The sequence below is a fragment of the Mus caroli genome, unplaced genomic scaffold (assembly GCF_978045245.1).
Source record: "Mus caroli unplaced genomic scaffold, Mus_caroli_1 scaffold_13, whole genome shotgun sequence".
In the NCBI taxonomy this organism is placed as follows: domain Eukaryota; kingdom Metazoa; phylum Chordata; class Mammalia; order Rodentia; family Muridae; genus Mus; species Mus caroli.
Window position 1 is genome coordinate 107,758,142 of NW_028227268.1, and position 14,386 is coordinate 107,772,527.

Here is a 14,386-nt window from a genome sequence, read left to right on the forward strand (position 1 = left end):
CTTAGATAACAGCACATCCTGTTTCCCCTACTTTAATACAGTACTAATATCTGTATCAGAGTTCTCATGGCAGCTACCACTTTATAGCGTGGGATTCCTTAAAACACATCTGCTACTCTGCTAGATTTTACATCTACAAGGGAAATTCTGTGTTTGCTATGGTTCACTAATTTATCATCTTCCCTTTAAAACAAAATCTAGCAGACACTGTACAAATAAAATTACCATTTAGTTTATAAATATAAGTTTTATTTGATATTATAATCTCCTACTTTCAACATTGAGGTCTTTGTCCTCTGAGGAGGAAAGTAGAATATTCTTAGAGTGTTTTCATAGCACAAGAGAATTTTAAATAGATATAACAAGTCATGACTTCCATAATCACAAGACTATTTCTGATGCTCACAAGAAATTCAGAGAGCTGCAATATGAACAGATGAACCCTATGCTCTAAATCTTCCTTAAATATTTAAAAATATTTTAATATTCCTTAAATAGTCTTCTTTAAATATTCTGAAGCATACCTTATCTGCAGACTTAATAGTCTAGTGTTTAATCTATTCATTCAATATCACTCTTTTTATATGTATAAATAATCAATTTTCTGTTAGTCACACAAAGTAAATATAACATAGTGTGTGTGTGTATATATATATATATATATATATATATATACATACACACATATATATGAATGCTTTACATTAATATATTCCAGAATAAATAACAGTATAAACATTAGAAATTGCTTAGTACAATTTAGAATTATTGACATGTTCTGATTTGAAGATTAAGGCCTATGAGTACTCATGGAGAGTCTCTGTGGCTGGGTGTCATTCTCTTTAAATTGGCTATTTACAACAAATACACACTAGAAATTGGTGAATAAAAGCACTTATGTGTTTTAGATGTACCCCTGGGAAGTTCATTCTCATAGTGATGATAGAACAAAAGAACGATGTCAGAATGTTCAATTTGCAATTACTGAAGCACTAAAACTAATTTTAAAGCATTTATGTTTTCAAGGAGGACATCATTCCAGTCATTTTTAAAACATCTACCCTTGAATAAGCTTAAATTACTAAGTCTTACTAACCATTAAGGAAAAGAAAAAAATAGTTATGCCTAGTTGGCATTAATTTACCATTGCTTTAATCTAATATCTTGGTTCATAATAAGCATTTATATGATCTTTAACTGGTGTGTGTGTGTGTGTGTATTTGTGTTCATAAAGTGATTGATATACAGTTCACACAATAAATATTACTTTATTTCTCTGTAATCTAAAGAGGATTTAAAAATGTCACACATGTAAGATACAGTGATATCATTTAGGAGAAAATGTATTTGATTAAGTGAGAGAAGAGCATAGAAAGTTTTAACAGACAGGAGGCAGCAAATGGAGAGGTGAATCTTTCAGTGACTTGAGAATCTTCAGATGGGTCACTATGAAGGCTTTGAGCAGATAATATTCCCATTGTTCATGAGGGAAAAGGAAGACTCAGAACACAGTTCATAGGTTTGTGAGTATATGTCCCAGCGAGTGGCTTAAAGCATAAAGCCAGAAAGCAGGAGAAAACAATGACTGGAAGATAAAAGACCACAATTTCTAACCTAAGGCCCTTTTTAGAATACCTTAAACCACTTTTATCCCAATTAAGTTTACTTTCAGATTCTATTAAGTGTTGAGTATAATTTGAGTGGTTCCTGATTTGTTATCATCAAATTGTACACACGTTTCTATAGTCGCTGACGGCCTATACATTGCTTCTATATGTTGCTATATACCTAAGCCCCACAGGATTGTCCTGGCCCAAAAACTAAGCTATGGTTTTCTTCTTAGAATGTATGGCACATCAACCCATTGTAAAAAGGCAGGGACAAACACTTCTAGCCAAAATATTAACTTTCCGGATACTTGCAGAATACCTGATACTTCTATAAGTTTAGATCAGTGAAGGAGCAATGTGTGTAATGGGGTGGCAGTGCCAGAATTATTGTGAGTTGTCATTTAATGATGCAAGGCTGTTATGAGTAGTTAAGAGCTCAGGAGCATGTGCTATTTAACCAGTCCCTCCATGTCCATCCTTATCAATTTTCTGTACACATCTGTAGTACTTCTTTTGTCTCTGTCTAATGTGCCTCTGGAACTGTTTGCTCACACATTCTCTATAGATCACATAATTAATGCATTTTGTCCACCCCACTTCATTTTCTTCTTCAGTGTATCTGAAGTGCATATTTGTAGATGGCATATTAAACATGCATCAGAATTAATATAGATTAAGAAGGAGGAGTAGCCAGAGAGAATATTCTATGGTAAGAAGCTCTTCGTGATTCCATAATCACTTTAACTATTTTTGAGTAAGTAGCCTACAGAAATTCTGAAGCTGAGCAGAAGGTCACAAGCTGCTATAAGAGTGTGTGAATAGTTCCTGCTGTGTAGAATGAGCTTTGCACAGCTCTAGCCAGGTGGATTTACTGTGGTTCTAATATTGCTTATGCTTTCTCCTACACATGTTGTCATTTAGTCTCTATAATGTAGTGTTGCTGGTGCCATCAATAGATATTTGCTTTAATTTAATTTTTGACAACATAACTTCATTTATGATAAATAACTTATACATTACTACAATAGGATGACTTGATATAGTTTTAAAGAAAGGAAAGAGAAACTGTATCAGGTGACAAAATTTTTCTCCTAAAAAGGTTTCTTTAAAGAAAATCATTCATTCCTAAGTAGGTTACTGTGACAAATGTACTCAGTGAAATATACTCATTTCCATTGTACTGAAGGTTGTTGGTATTAAAAGAAAACCCAGCTTTCACAATCATGACCATGGTGGAGTTCTTCAGAATGTGTGAATAGTCATTTTTATATCACTATCCAGAAAGCAGAATTCATATATTTACATGATAAACTTTCTGACTATAACTCCAATAGCATAGAAACTAGTCCTAGAAATCTAAGACTGGGACTGTATGAAATTAAAAGTTTCTGTATGACAAAAATCTCCACCAATTCAGTAAAAAAGATAGCTCACAGAATGGGGAATAATCTTTACCAATTATGATTCAGATATGGGACTTGTATCTACAACTTAGAGAACTGCTAAAATTTCAAGAAAGAAATAAAATTACTAATTAGACAGTAGGCTGATGAAATGAATGGATAGTTCTGAAAATAAGAAACACAAAGGGTAATAACTATTTTTAAAAGTGTTCAATATTCCTCATTTTCAGGAAAATGAAAACAAAATCTAATTGAGTAAGCACTTCATTCCAGTCAGAATGAGTATTATCAGGAAACCTGAGAAAAATTGTTAGAAAGGATGCAACAAAAGAGGGATTCTTCATGTGAATTACTACAGTCATGAGATAGCACAACAGATCAGATTGGAAGTTCCTCAAAAAATGAAAAATTAGAACAATTATATAATCTAGCTTCAGTACTCCAGGACATATACCCAAATAGTCTCATATAACACCACGTAGGTATTTACTGAATTTTTATTGCTACAGTTCATGATAGCAAAGAAATGGAACCTGCCTAGATGTGCATCAACAGATGAGTTGACAATTGTACTGGCTATTTTTGTGTCAACATGACACAGCTGGAGTTATCACAGAGAAAGGAGCTTCAGTTGAGGAAATGCCTCCATGAGATCCAACTGTAAGTCATTTTCTCAATTAGTGATCAAGGGGGAAAGGCCCCTTGTGGGTGGAACCATCCCTGGGCTGGTAGTCTTGGGTTCTATAAGAGAGCAGGCTGAGCAAGCCAGGGGAGGCAAGCCAGTAAAGAACGTCCCTCCATGGCCTCTGCATCAGCTCCTGCTCCCTGACCTGCTTGAGTTCCAGTCCTGACTTCCTTTGGTGATGAACAACAGCATGGAAGTGTAAGCTGAATAAACCCTTTCCTCCCCAACTTGCTTCTTGGTCATGATGTTTGTGCAGGAATAGAAACCCTGACTAAGACAAATTGGTACCAGCAGAGTGGGGTATTCCTGTGACAACCTGACCATGTTTTGGGGAGGACTGTGGAAGGACTTTGGAACTTTGGGCTTGAAGATCCATTCGTTGTTAAGAGCTCTGTCAGATGTTGTGTAGGAGCTTGGAAGATAATGCTGAGAACAGTGCAGAAGATGGAGGCCTGGTTTGTGAAATTTCAGGGGGAAAATTAAAGACTCTCTTCAGGGCCATTGCTGTTTTTATTGTGAAGATTTTGTAGTTCTGGTTAGCTGGGGCTGAAGAATCAGCTGTGATTAACAAGATACCAGAACTACTAAAGCAAAAACTTTGCATTACTGGGAATATTGATGCTGGTTAGCTGGAGCTAAGCAATTAGCAGTGATTAAGAAGAGACCAGCATCGTTGAGGTGACATCTTCTGGGAAGTGTTTTCTGAAAGCACAAAGAGGCTGTGTTCCAGAGATAGGCAAGGTTGCACTCCTTCTGCAGTGGAACTTGGTAATGTGTAAGGGTCACCCAGGTGGTACTGGTTTTGAAGGCATGAAGGGGTCACACAGCAGCTCAGGCTCGGCACTGTGAGAGGCCATGGAAGGCCATTGGTGAAGGTGCAGCCCCAGTTGCAATTGAAGTGGAGTACAGGCATCTGGAGCCCAGAGGACGAAGTGTGCTACAAAGGGCATGGCTGGAGAAGTGACCCAAGCCCTTGGAGGAGCCCAGAAGATCGTGAGTTGGATCCCAGACGTTGGACAGTTGGAGATTGATTTTTGCTTTGATTGTGACTGTGCCCTGATATTTTCCCTCTTGAAGGAAGAAACTGTTTTAGTGGAACCCACAGTTAAGAGACTTTTAATTGTAAAAAGACTTTGGATTTTTAAAAGAGATGGATATTTTAAAGAGATTGAAATTTTAAGAATATGTAAAGACTGTGGGACTTTTAAAGTTATTTAGATCTTGGGGATGAATAAGAATGTAAGGGTTGAGGCTTACTAGTGATGTGTTTGTGTGTCAAGTTGACAAGGGGTCAATTGTACTGGCTATTTTTGTGTCAACATGACACAGCTGGAGTTATCACAGAGAAAGGAGCTTCAGTTGAGGAAATGCCTCCATGAGATCCAACTGTAAGTCATTTTCTCAATTAGTGATCAAGGGGGAAAGGCCCCTTGTGGGTGGAACCATCCCTGGGCTGGTAGTCTTGGGTTCTATAAGAGAGCAGGCTGAGCAAGCCAGGGGTGGCAAGCCAGTAAAGAACGTCCCTCCATGGCCTCTGCATCAGCTCCTGCTCCCTGACCTGCTTGAGTTCCAGTCCTGACTTCCTTTGGTGATGAACAGCAGCATGGAAGTGTAAGCTGAATAAACCCTTTCCTCCCCAACTTGCTTCTTGGTCATGATGTTTGTGCAGGAATAGAAACCCTGACTAAGACAACAATGAAGTACAAAAAAGAAATATTGAAACTATAAAGAAAACTGAAATCGTGAAGTTTGCATGAAAATGGAGGAACCTAAAAAGTATAATATTAAAGAAATTGACCGAAGTTCAAAAGCCTAAAATAGCATGTTCAAGAAATAGGTATAGTGTCTACCCTCACTTCATGCTATTGTTAGAGAATTGGGAAAGTTTGTGGTGATATAAAACATCTCTTTCTCTGGTTTAACTGGATTAGATCTACTGTCAAATTGTAGATCTATCCCTGTGCTCTGTCACTTCTACTCACACCCTTTGGCAAACCAGCCAAGCATTCTTCCATTTAGGATCACCACAAAGTGTCTTCTAAAGTATAGCAGATACTGATACCATGGTATTGGGACTAGTAACCTTGAAATATTGAATTAAATAAACTTTCATTTAAAAAATGTCTATTCTCAGAAACTGGGGAGTGAGTGGTTGGTTCTTCCAACAGCTGGGTGTATATGACTTTTTCTACACTGGACTTTCTGACAGGTTTCTGACAGCAGGCAGGCTCAAGACTTGAGGGTAAATGGAGCTACAGAAAGTAATCTGATGATAGGCATCAAAGCTGCAATGACAGCAAAGGAAACAAAAATAATCCCTACCCCTGCCCTTTCCTCATACACACTTTATCAGAGTCAACTCGTTGGCTGGAGTAATCCAAGAACAGGCAATCTAGAAGGGTATGGTGGCAGTCAAGAACCAACAGAAAGTTTATGAGTTTGTTTACCTATGTAGCCACCAATGGACCTGACCATGGTCTTTCTGGCAACATTTGTCTGTCAAGGGTTTTCCTTCATTACCAATTTTGACAGCTCTTTAGTAATTGCATTGGTCCTATTTATTCATGTTATTTGAATGCCCACCTTCAGCCTATAAGGACCTAGTTGGAATTCTGACACCTCTGCAATTCAGTGTTACAGAACCAAGCCAATGCTGCTACAGAAGTCCAGAACCACCACGTAAGATCATGAAGAAGAAGAGAAGTAAAGACTTCTGAGATGCATTCCTGCCTCTAGCTGGGACCCTAGCACCAGAAACATTCGATTTTTTTTAAAGGTATAGACCTGAAATTTCCAGAGCCTGGCTCCCATTATACTCACTCATCAGAGAATAAAGACACCAGAAAGTGATTCCTTGAAAGCTCCCTGCATGTCAGTCTTCTTTCCTGGTCAGGATACTCACTTAAATTAGCCTTCAGGACTCTAGTAAAGGCTGCAGGACTCTAGTAATGGCTGCTGGCAGAATGACTCTTTCATGCTTTAGCCACCAAGACTCTACAGGAGGATAAGCTGTAGAGGGCAATTTGTACATACTGATGCTTCTTGAGTTCAATTAGAAACCTCGCCCTCTCAGCCTGCAATTTTGTTCTACAAGAGACTGCTCCCCACTGGCACCTTGAAGCCTGAATTGCTTTTGAGTTGCAATATTTTTTTTCCTCCAGAGCTGTAATGCTTTTAGCTAACACCATGTTGTTACATGGAGTTAGAATTTGTTTTATTTAAACCCCACAAGGCATTATATTGTAAATAGTTTTATATTTCAGCTTATTAATCCATAATTTGCAAACAAAGTACTTCCCATTCAGTACTCTTTACTCTCTGTCCACTCCCTTCTTGGAGGAAAGTGGGACCCTGTAGTATAGAAAAGATGAGCTGTAGTATGTCAGTTCAGTTAGTAACATACTTGATTTAAGTATAATTTTTTTAGTTCAATCCATCACCCACATATATAAACTGGGTATGACAATGTACATCTAAATGCCAGTCTTGGGGAATGGTAGAGAAGGAAGCAGTATGAACCAAGAAGCTTTCAGACCTGCTAGCCTAGCAAAATCAGTAAAGTCCATTGTCATAAGTCTCTAACTCAAAAGTTAAGGTGGGCATTGATGAAAGAAGATACTGACCACTGACCTCTGGTATCCACATGCCTGCATTTGCCCATAATCACATACACATATATACATAAGCAAAAATGACCAATTATTTACTCTCAGATGTTTTATTATACCAATAGAAATTAAACTAAGATGGCATGGTTGTTTGAATAAGAGTGGTCCTCAAAGGCTTAATTACTTGAAATTTTAAGGAGTAGCACTATTTGAATGGATAGGGAAATGTGGTCTTGTTGAAGTATGTGTGGTCTAGTTAGAAGAGATGTGTCACTGCATTGGGGTTTCAAAAGAACAAGTCAGTCTCCATGTCTCCCTCTTCCTATGCCTATGGATGTGGATGTAGAACTTTCACCTACTATGACTACCGTTCTCCCCACCTGCATACTGCCATGCTCTGCACCATGAGGAAAATGAACTAAACCTTAAAACTATAAGCAAGTCCCCACTAAATGCTTTCCTTTATAAGAGTTTATGTGGTTGTAATGTCTCTTGACAGCAATAGAATACTCACTAAGGTTATAGTTTGTATACCAACTGAACCATTGCAAAATGAAGCATTTCATAGTTTATTTTTATTATTTTTAGAGTACCCATCTTTTGAGTTCACACCTAACCCACCTATTCATTGGCTATAATTTAAGCAAAGATGTTTGTGAAGCCATATCCAGCATGGCTCCAGGTACAGATGTGATTGGCTAGGAAAGATAATGAAGAAAAGACTGAGATACAGAAACACACACACATACACACTCACCAAAAATCATGGACAGATATAATCATAGTAGATAGATGGTCTGGAATTTCTTATGGAAGCATTCTGAATGCTCTGTATGTCTATTATATAGAGTTGAGGAGGAATGTAGGTTTATTGCACACAGAAGGAAGAGTTATTACAGATAAATGAACAAGAAGAATGGACTCTGCTTTAAACAGCTGGATCAAAGACACAGGTTTAACTAATATCAGTAGTAGGAGTAGTCTCTGTAGGGTGCGGCTTTAGGCTGTAAATACCCAGAAGTGAGAATACTATGGTGAACATACTATGATGAATATTTTTAGTGCACATTGTTGGCACACATCATCAAACTTGCACTTGGTCAGTCCCTTGAGGAAGGCTTTGCAACCCCATTCAGCTTGGGTCTATGGGATCAATGAAATATCTGTGCCCATGTCAATTTCTCACATCTATTGAGGACTTTGCTCAGGACTTCCTCTGTTCCCTATGTGTGTGTATATTAGAAAATATTTTTCCAGGAAAAGTAATACTGAATTCATTATATTCCCTTTCTTACTCATTGTTAATAATCTGGTTTGATATGAGACATATTTGTCATTTTAGGTTTAAAGGAAAATTCATAACCCTTCCAAATTTCAAAATTAATCTGCTAATTTATACATAACCTGATATGGAACTTTTTCTTCTTTTCTTAGGTAAACCTGAAATTTACCAGGTGTGGTGGCGCATGTCTTTAATCCCAGCACTTGGAAGGCAGAGGCAGGTGAATTTCTGAGTTGGAGGCCAGCCTGGTCTACAGAGTGAGTTCTAGGACAGCCAGGGCTACACAGAAAAACCTTGTCTCAAACAAAACAAAACAAAACAAAACAAAACAAAACAAAACAAAAACAAAAACAAAAACAAAAAAAACAAAAAAAGTAAACCTGAAATTCACATTAGGGCTGTGAATTAAGTTTTAAAATGTAAATCATGAGCACAGTCTGAAGTACAGGACACTGACTACTCTTGGTTACTACCCTAGATCTGCTCATCTCTTGGTGCTTTTAGATGCTTCCCATTACTTACTACAAACAGACATTTCCTACTAGGCTTCTTCATTTTCTGTTTAGTTTTTCGATTTTAGAGTTATAAATCCTTTTATTTTATTTATTTTATTTTGTGGGGGAAACTTTCTTTTGTCTTTGACATTTTGTTTTGGAAGCAATATTTTTAGTTTTATGCAGAGTATTTTAATGTTTGAATATGGACTCACAGGATTTTTTACAGTTTTAGGGGTTTATGTTATTTATTTGTAGGAATAGCACAACTTGTGATCAGGACATTTTACAATGTCATCTTTGATATATTTCCATTTACCTTTGACAAGATCTTACTTTGTCTTGCTGTTTACCATGCTACCATTTATAGCCAAAACAGTATAACATGCTGTGGAAAGGAGTTTGGTGTCATTAACTACTTTCGTATCCCCAGTTCTTGAAGAAATGTGTGCAAAAGATTGTCATTCTCAATGAATTTTCATTGAGGACAAGGACAAGAGAAGAATCTTCATGGTCTCATTACAGTCTCAGATGTTGTGTGTTGTGCTCATATGAAGACACGTCAAAGTACAGATTACTGGAATAAAATCTACAGGACCCAGTTGGGAAAATTACCAGTTGAAACTGTGATTTCTGAGCATTACATCCAATAAGCTTTATCATCACAATCTTCCCCGTATGAGGTGCTTGGTCATGGGTAGAACAACAATGTACAAAGCACACAAGAAAATTTCTAAAAATTTTACATCATACTATTTGAAATGTACTTTCAGAGACATACTAAAACTACATTAAATCCACATTGGCAAACGAATATTTACTACTCATAAAAGTGGATTAAAACACATTGGGATTAGTGAGAGTAGAATTTTTTTTTTACTCAAAATTTTATAGCTAACTATAAATGATACGGTTAAAAACTATAAACCTATTTCCATAGTTTTTATGAGATTTATATTTCACATTTATAGAAATGTTATTACTTCCAGCATATCTTCAATCTTAATACTTTTTTTTCCTGAAGTCTGATAAAAGCCATGAAGGTAATATAAGTGCTTGAAAGAGCAAATATTTGAGGGAGTTATTAATATTAAATAAAATATGCTTTCCAAGTGTATCATCAAGGAATGTAATCTAGAGAATAACATTAGATTTAATATTCTCTATTCCAGTGTCTGTAGACTGCATTGATCCAATCTCTGTATGGATTTTTATATTACTGAGTATGGAGGAATGCTGGACCAATTTTCACACCACATTTGATTTTGTAGCAATTTTATTAAAACTTGATGAAATGCATTCCATATTTCAGTTTATTAATTCATCTTATTCATCAAATTCTGACCAAGTTCATTTTCATTGGATAAATTCTTTGCTCCTTTGTTTCGGTGGCCTGGTAATATCATTCTATCCATGAATTTCAGAAAAACACAATGATGTTTGCGGAAAGTAGATGCAGAATGATTTAGGTGACTTATCCAGAGTCATTCCAACTGGCAGCCATTCTTATGATACTGTTTCATAAATTAGTGTAAATAAAGTCCCAACATTTTAGAAAACTCAATGACCATGAGACTTTTGAAAAGCATAGTTCCACAACTTTGCTTATCATTTTGTTAATTTTAGGTTAAAATACCTAGTAACAGTCTTATAGTGATATAAATATTCCTTCTCCTTGCAGATGAAATACACAGAGATCATTATTTGAATATGTGATACAAATAAGTTCTGATTAAAAGAGGAACTTATTATAAAATTTAAGGATCTACATTATATTTCAAAGCAGATGCTGAAGAGGGATTTATATGAGCATCTGGTTGTTAAATGCAAATGACCTTCCCAAAGAGAATTCTAATATGGGCCTACTTTATGTATTTGCTTTGTTTTCCAAGCCAACAGCATCCATGCATCTAACTAGTGTTTTACTTCTCTCTATTTGTCAGCTAAATTATACACTAGTCTTACTTTGGTTTCTGAATTACCATCTTTTCAAAGTATTTCTATTTATGAAATTATCTGTGTATTATGCTGCTCAATTTTCAGAAGCAATTTTTATTTGCTTATTTACAAAATACATTGGGGTATAGGTGTATATAAGTTCATATACATTTTTGCAGTGCTCGCTCTTTTACACAGCTAGTGATATACATTTAGAAACAAATATGGTACATCGCTGTAATTTGTTCAAGAGACTTACCTTCACATATTTTTGATTTTTAAGTGGGTTCATTGTACCATCAGCTCATGTCTGTTGTACCTTACATTAAAATTTAAAAGTAATGGATAAACTGGTATACTTGATTGTCTTTCTATGTGAGAATGTTAACTTGCACAAAATGTTTTAATATCTGCCACATTCAGTAAGTGTCAAATGTGAACTCAATGCCATGAGGAAACTAAGCTCCATTTAATTGTTGCCTCATCTCTAATTAGTGTCCTGCACAAAAGTTTGAATTGATAAGACGGGATGTTGGTCATATTCAGTTATCTTTTATGAACAACAATTATTTGCAATAAAAATGTCAATTGTTTGTCATTCCTTCAGGCTCTGCTCTGAACTTTGTCTCTGTGACTCCTTCCATGGGTATTTTGTTCACCCTTCTAAAAAGGATTCTGAACTTCTGGGCTAATATACACTTATCACTGAGTGCATATCATGTGTGTTCTTTTGTGACTGGGTTACCTCACTCAAGATGTTATCTTCTAGATCCATCCATTTGTCTATGAATTTCATAAATTAATTGTTTTTAATAGCTGCGTAGTACTCCATTGTATAAATGAACCACATTTTCTGAATCCATTGCTCTGTTGAGGGACATATGGAATCTTTCCTGCTTCAAGCTATTATAAATAAGGCTGCAATGAACATAGTGGACCATGTGTCCTTACTACATGGTGGAGCATCTTCTGGGTATATGCCCAGGAGTTGTATTGCTGGATCTTCCTGTAGAACTATGTCTAATTTGGGGGATCCATCCTATAAACAAGCACCAAACCCAGACACTAGGCAGATGCCAACAAGTGCCTGCTGACAGGAGCCTGATATAGCTGTCTCCTGTGAGGATCTGCCAGTGCCTGGCAAATACAGAAGTGGATGCTCACAGTAATCCATTGGATGGAGCACAAGGTCACCAATGAAGGAGCTAGAGAAAGTACCCAGGGAGCTGAAGGGGTCTGAAGCCCCATAGGAGGAACATCAATATGAACTAACCAGTACCCCCAGAGCTCCTTGGAAGTATACCCCATTCAAAGAAAACATGTGGTGGAACTTGTGACCCTATATATGTAGCAGAGGATGGCCTAGTCAATCATCAATGGGAGGAGAGACCCTTGGTCCTGTGAAAGCTCTCTGCCCCAGTATAGGGGAATGCCAGGACCAGGAATGGGAGTGGGTGGGTTGGGGAGCAGGTGTAGGGGGTAGGTGATAGGGGATTTTTGTAGGGAAACTAGGAAATGGGATATCATTTAAAGTGTAAATAAAGAAAATATCTAATAAAAATTTTAAAAAGAGAAAAAAAGTGAATTGTTTGTTAATTTGTTCATAATACTGCTCAATCAATTCTCTTTTTCTTTGATGAAACTTTACCCTTATCAGTCACTTTTAGTTAACAGGTTGGGACAGTTTGGTCTTTACTATAAAGTATTGAAAATGATATGCAGGCTTTCAAAGCTTCAAAAATCTTTCATCTAACTGTCTGTGGTTAAACTTCTCTAGTACACTCTACACAGACCTGTTAGTTCTTCTATAGCTATGGATAATATACCGTTCTGGCATTGCATGTCTCTACACTTCAGAGTCTTGGAGGTATGAAGATATGGCATGCCATGAATCTGTATTCTAAATTATCATTGTTTTTTCACTTCTGGGAGCTACATGTCAGTCATATTATATAGTCAGTTAAGATAACTATTTGTCATAGTGGCAACATATAATCTCTGTAGTATTCTTTTGCTCTCAACTTTCATGAAATATTAATTGAATAAATCATAATAAACAGTATATTACATTTTTAGCATGCTTTCATAATCAATATGATTGAGTGAAAGATAGTAAAAAGATACAAGACTACATAGATATGGATCCAGGCAAATAGATGCATATGATGTTTTGTATATGCTTGGGCCAGGGAGTGGCACTATTTGGAGGTGTTGCCTTGTTGAAGTAGGTGTGTCACTGTTGGTATGGCCTTTAATATCATTGTCCTAGTTGCCTGGAAGTCAGTATTCAGCTCACAGCCTTCAGATGAAGATGTAGGACTCTCAGCTCCTTCTGTACCATGCCTGCCTAGATGCTGCCAAATTCCTGCCTTCCTGGTAATGTACTAAACCTCTAAACCTGTAAGCCAGCCTCAATTAAATGTCCTTATAAGAGTTTCCTTGGTCATGGTGTCTGGTCACAGCAGAAAAATACTAAGACAGAACTTGGTACCAGGAACTGGCTTATTACTGTGATAAATCTGACCATGTTTTGTTTGGAAAATGTGGATTTTGGAATGCTTTAAATGGGGCTTAATGGGCTAACCTAGTAAGAATATGGAAGACTTTATTGCTAAGATTGATTTGAACTGTACAGACCTAGCCCAAGAGGATTCAATGGAGAAGGATTTCAGTATGTGGCCTAGAGACTGTTTGTGGTATTTTGGTGAAGAATGTGTCTGTTTTTTTCCCTTGCATGAAGAGTCTACCTAAAGCTAAGGTAAAGAGATTTATATTAATTGCATTGACAAAGGAAGTCTCAAAAAAATCCAAGCAGAGTGTTTATTCTCATGTTAAGTATCATGAAAAGCATTTGAACAAGCATAGCAAGCTTAGATAGGAAAAAATATAAAATATATAGTTCCAGTATTAAAGGGGCAACAGAAAGTGAAATGTAGCTAAATCCTATGTTCTAGAGATAAAAGATTAAGGGTTTTGGGGGCAACATTCCACCCAGCTAAGTTTAGTTCCCAGGAGACAACACCAAACAGATCTCTGAATTTAATCCTAGCCTGGAACAAGGCAGGTTCTAGGTAAAGAAAAGCGTAAATCCAGGATTTGTAGTAAACCCAGGATAAAGAGTAATGCAAATCTCTGGTTTATAGGTCAATCTACAAGGCAAATTCTGGGAAAGTCAAGATCAGGTAGTGAGGGCGTTGGAATAGAATAAGCTGGTAATAGAATAAGGAGGCCATGTTGCAACCCCAGCAAGCAGCAAAACATGGCAGCTTTGACATGTGGGTCTGGCTTTAGAGTGAAAAATAGAAGGGGCTATGAAACCATTGATGCTGGTTGGCTGGAGCTAAGAAATTAGTGGTTATTAAGAAG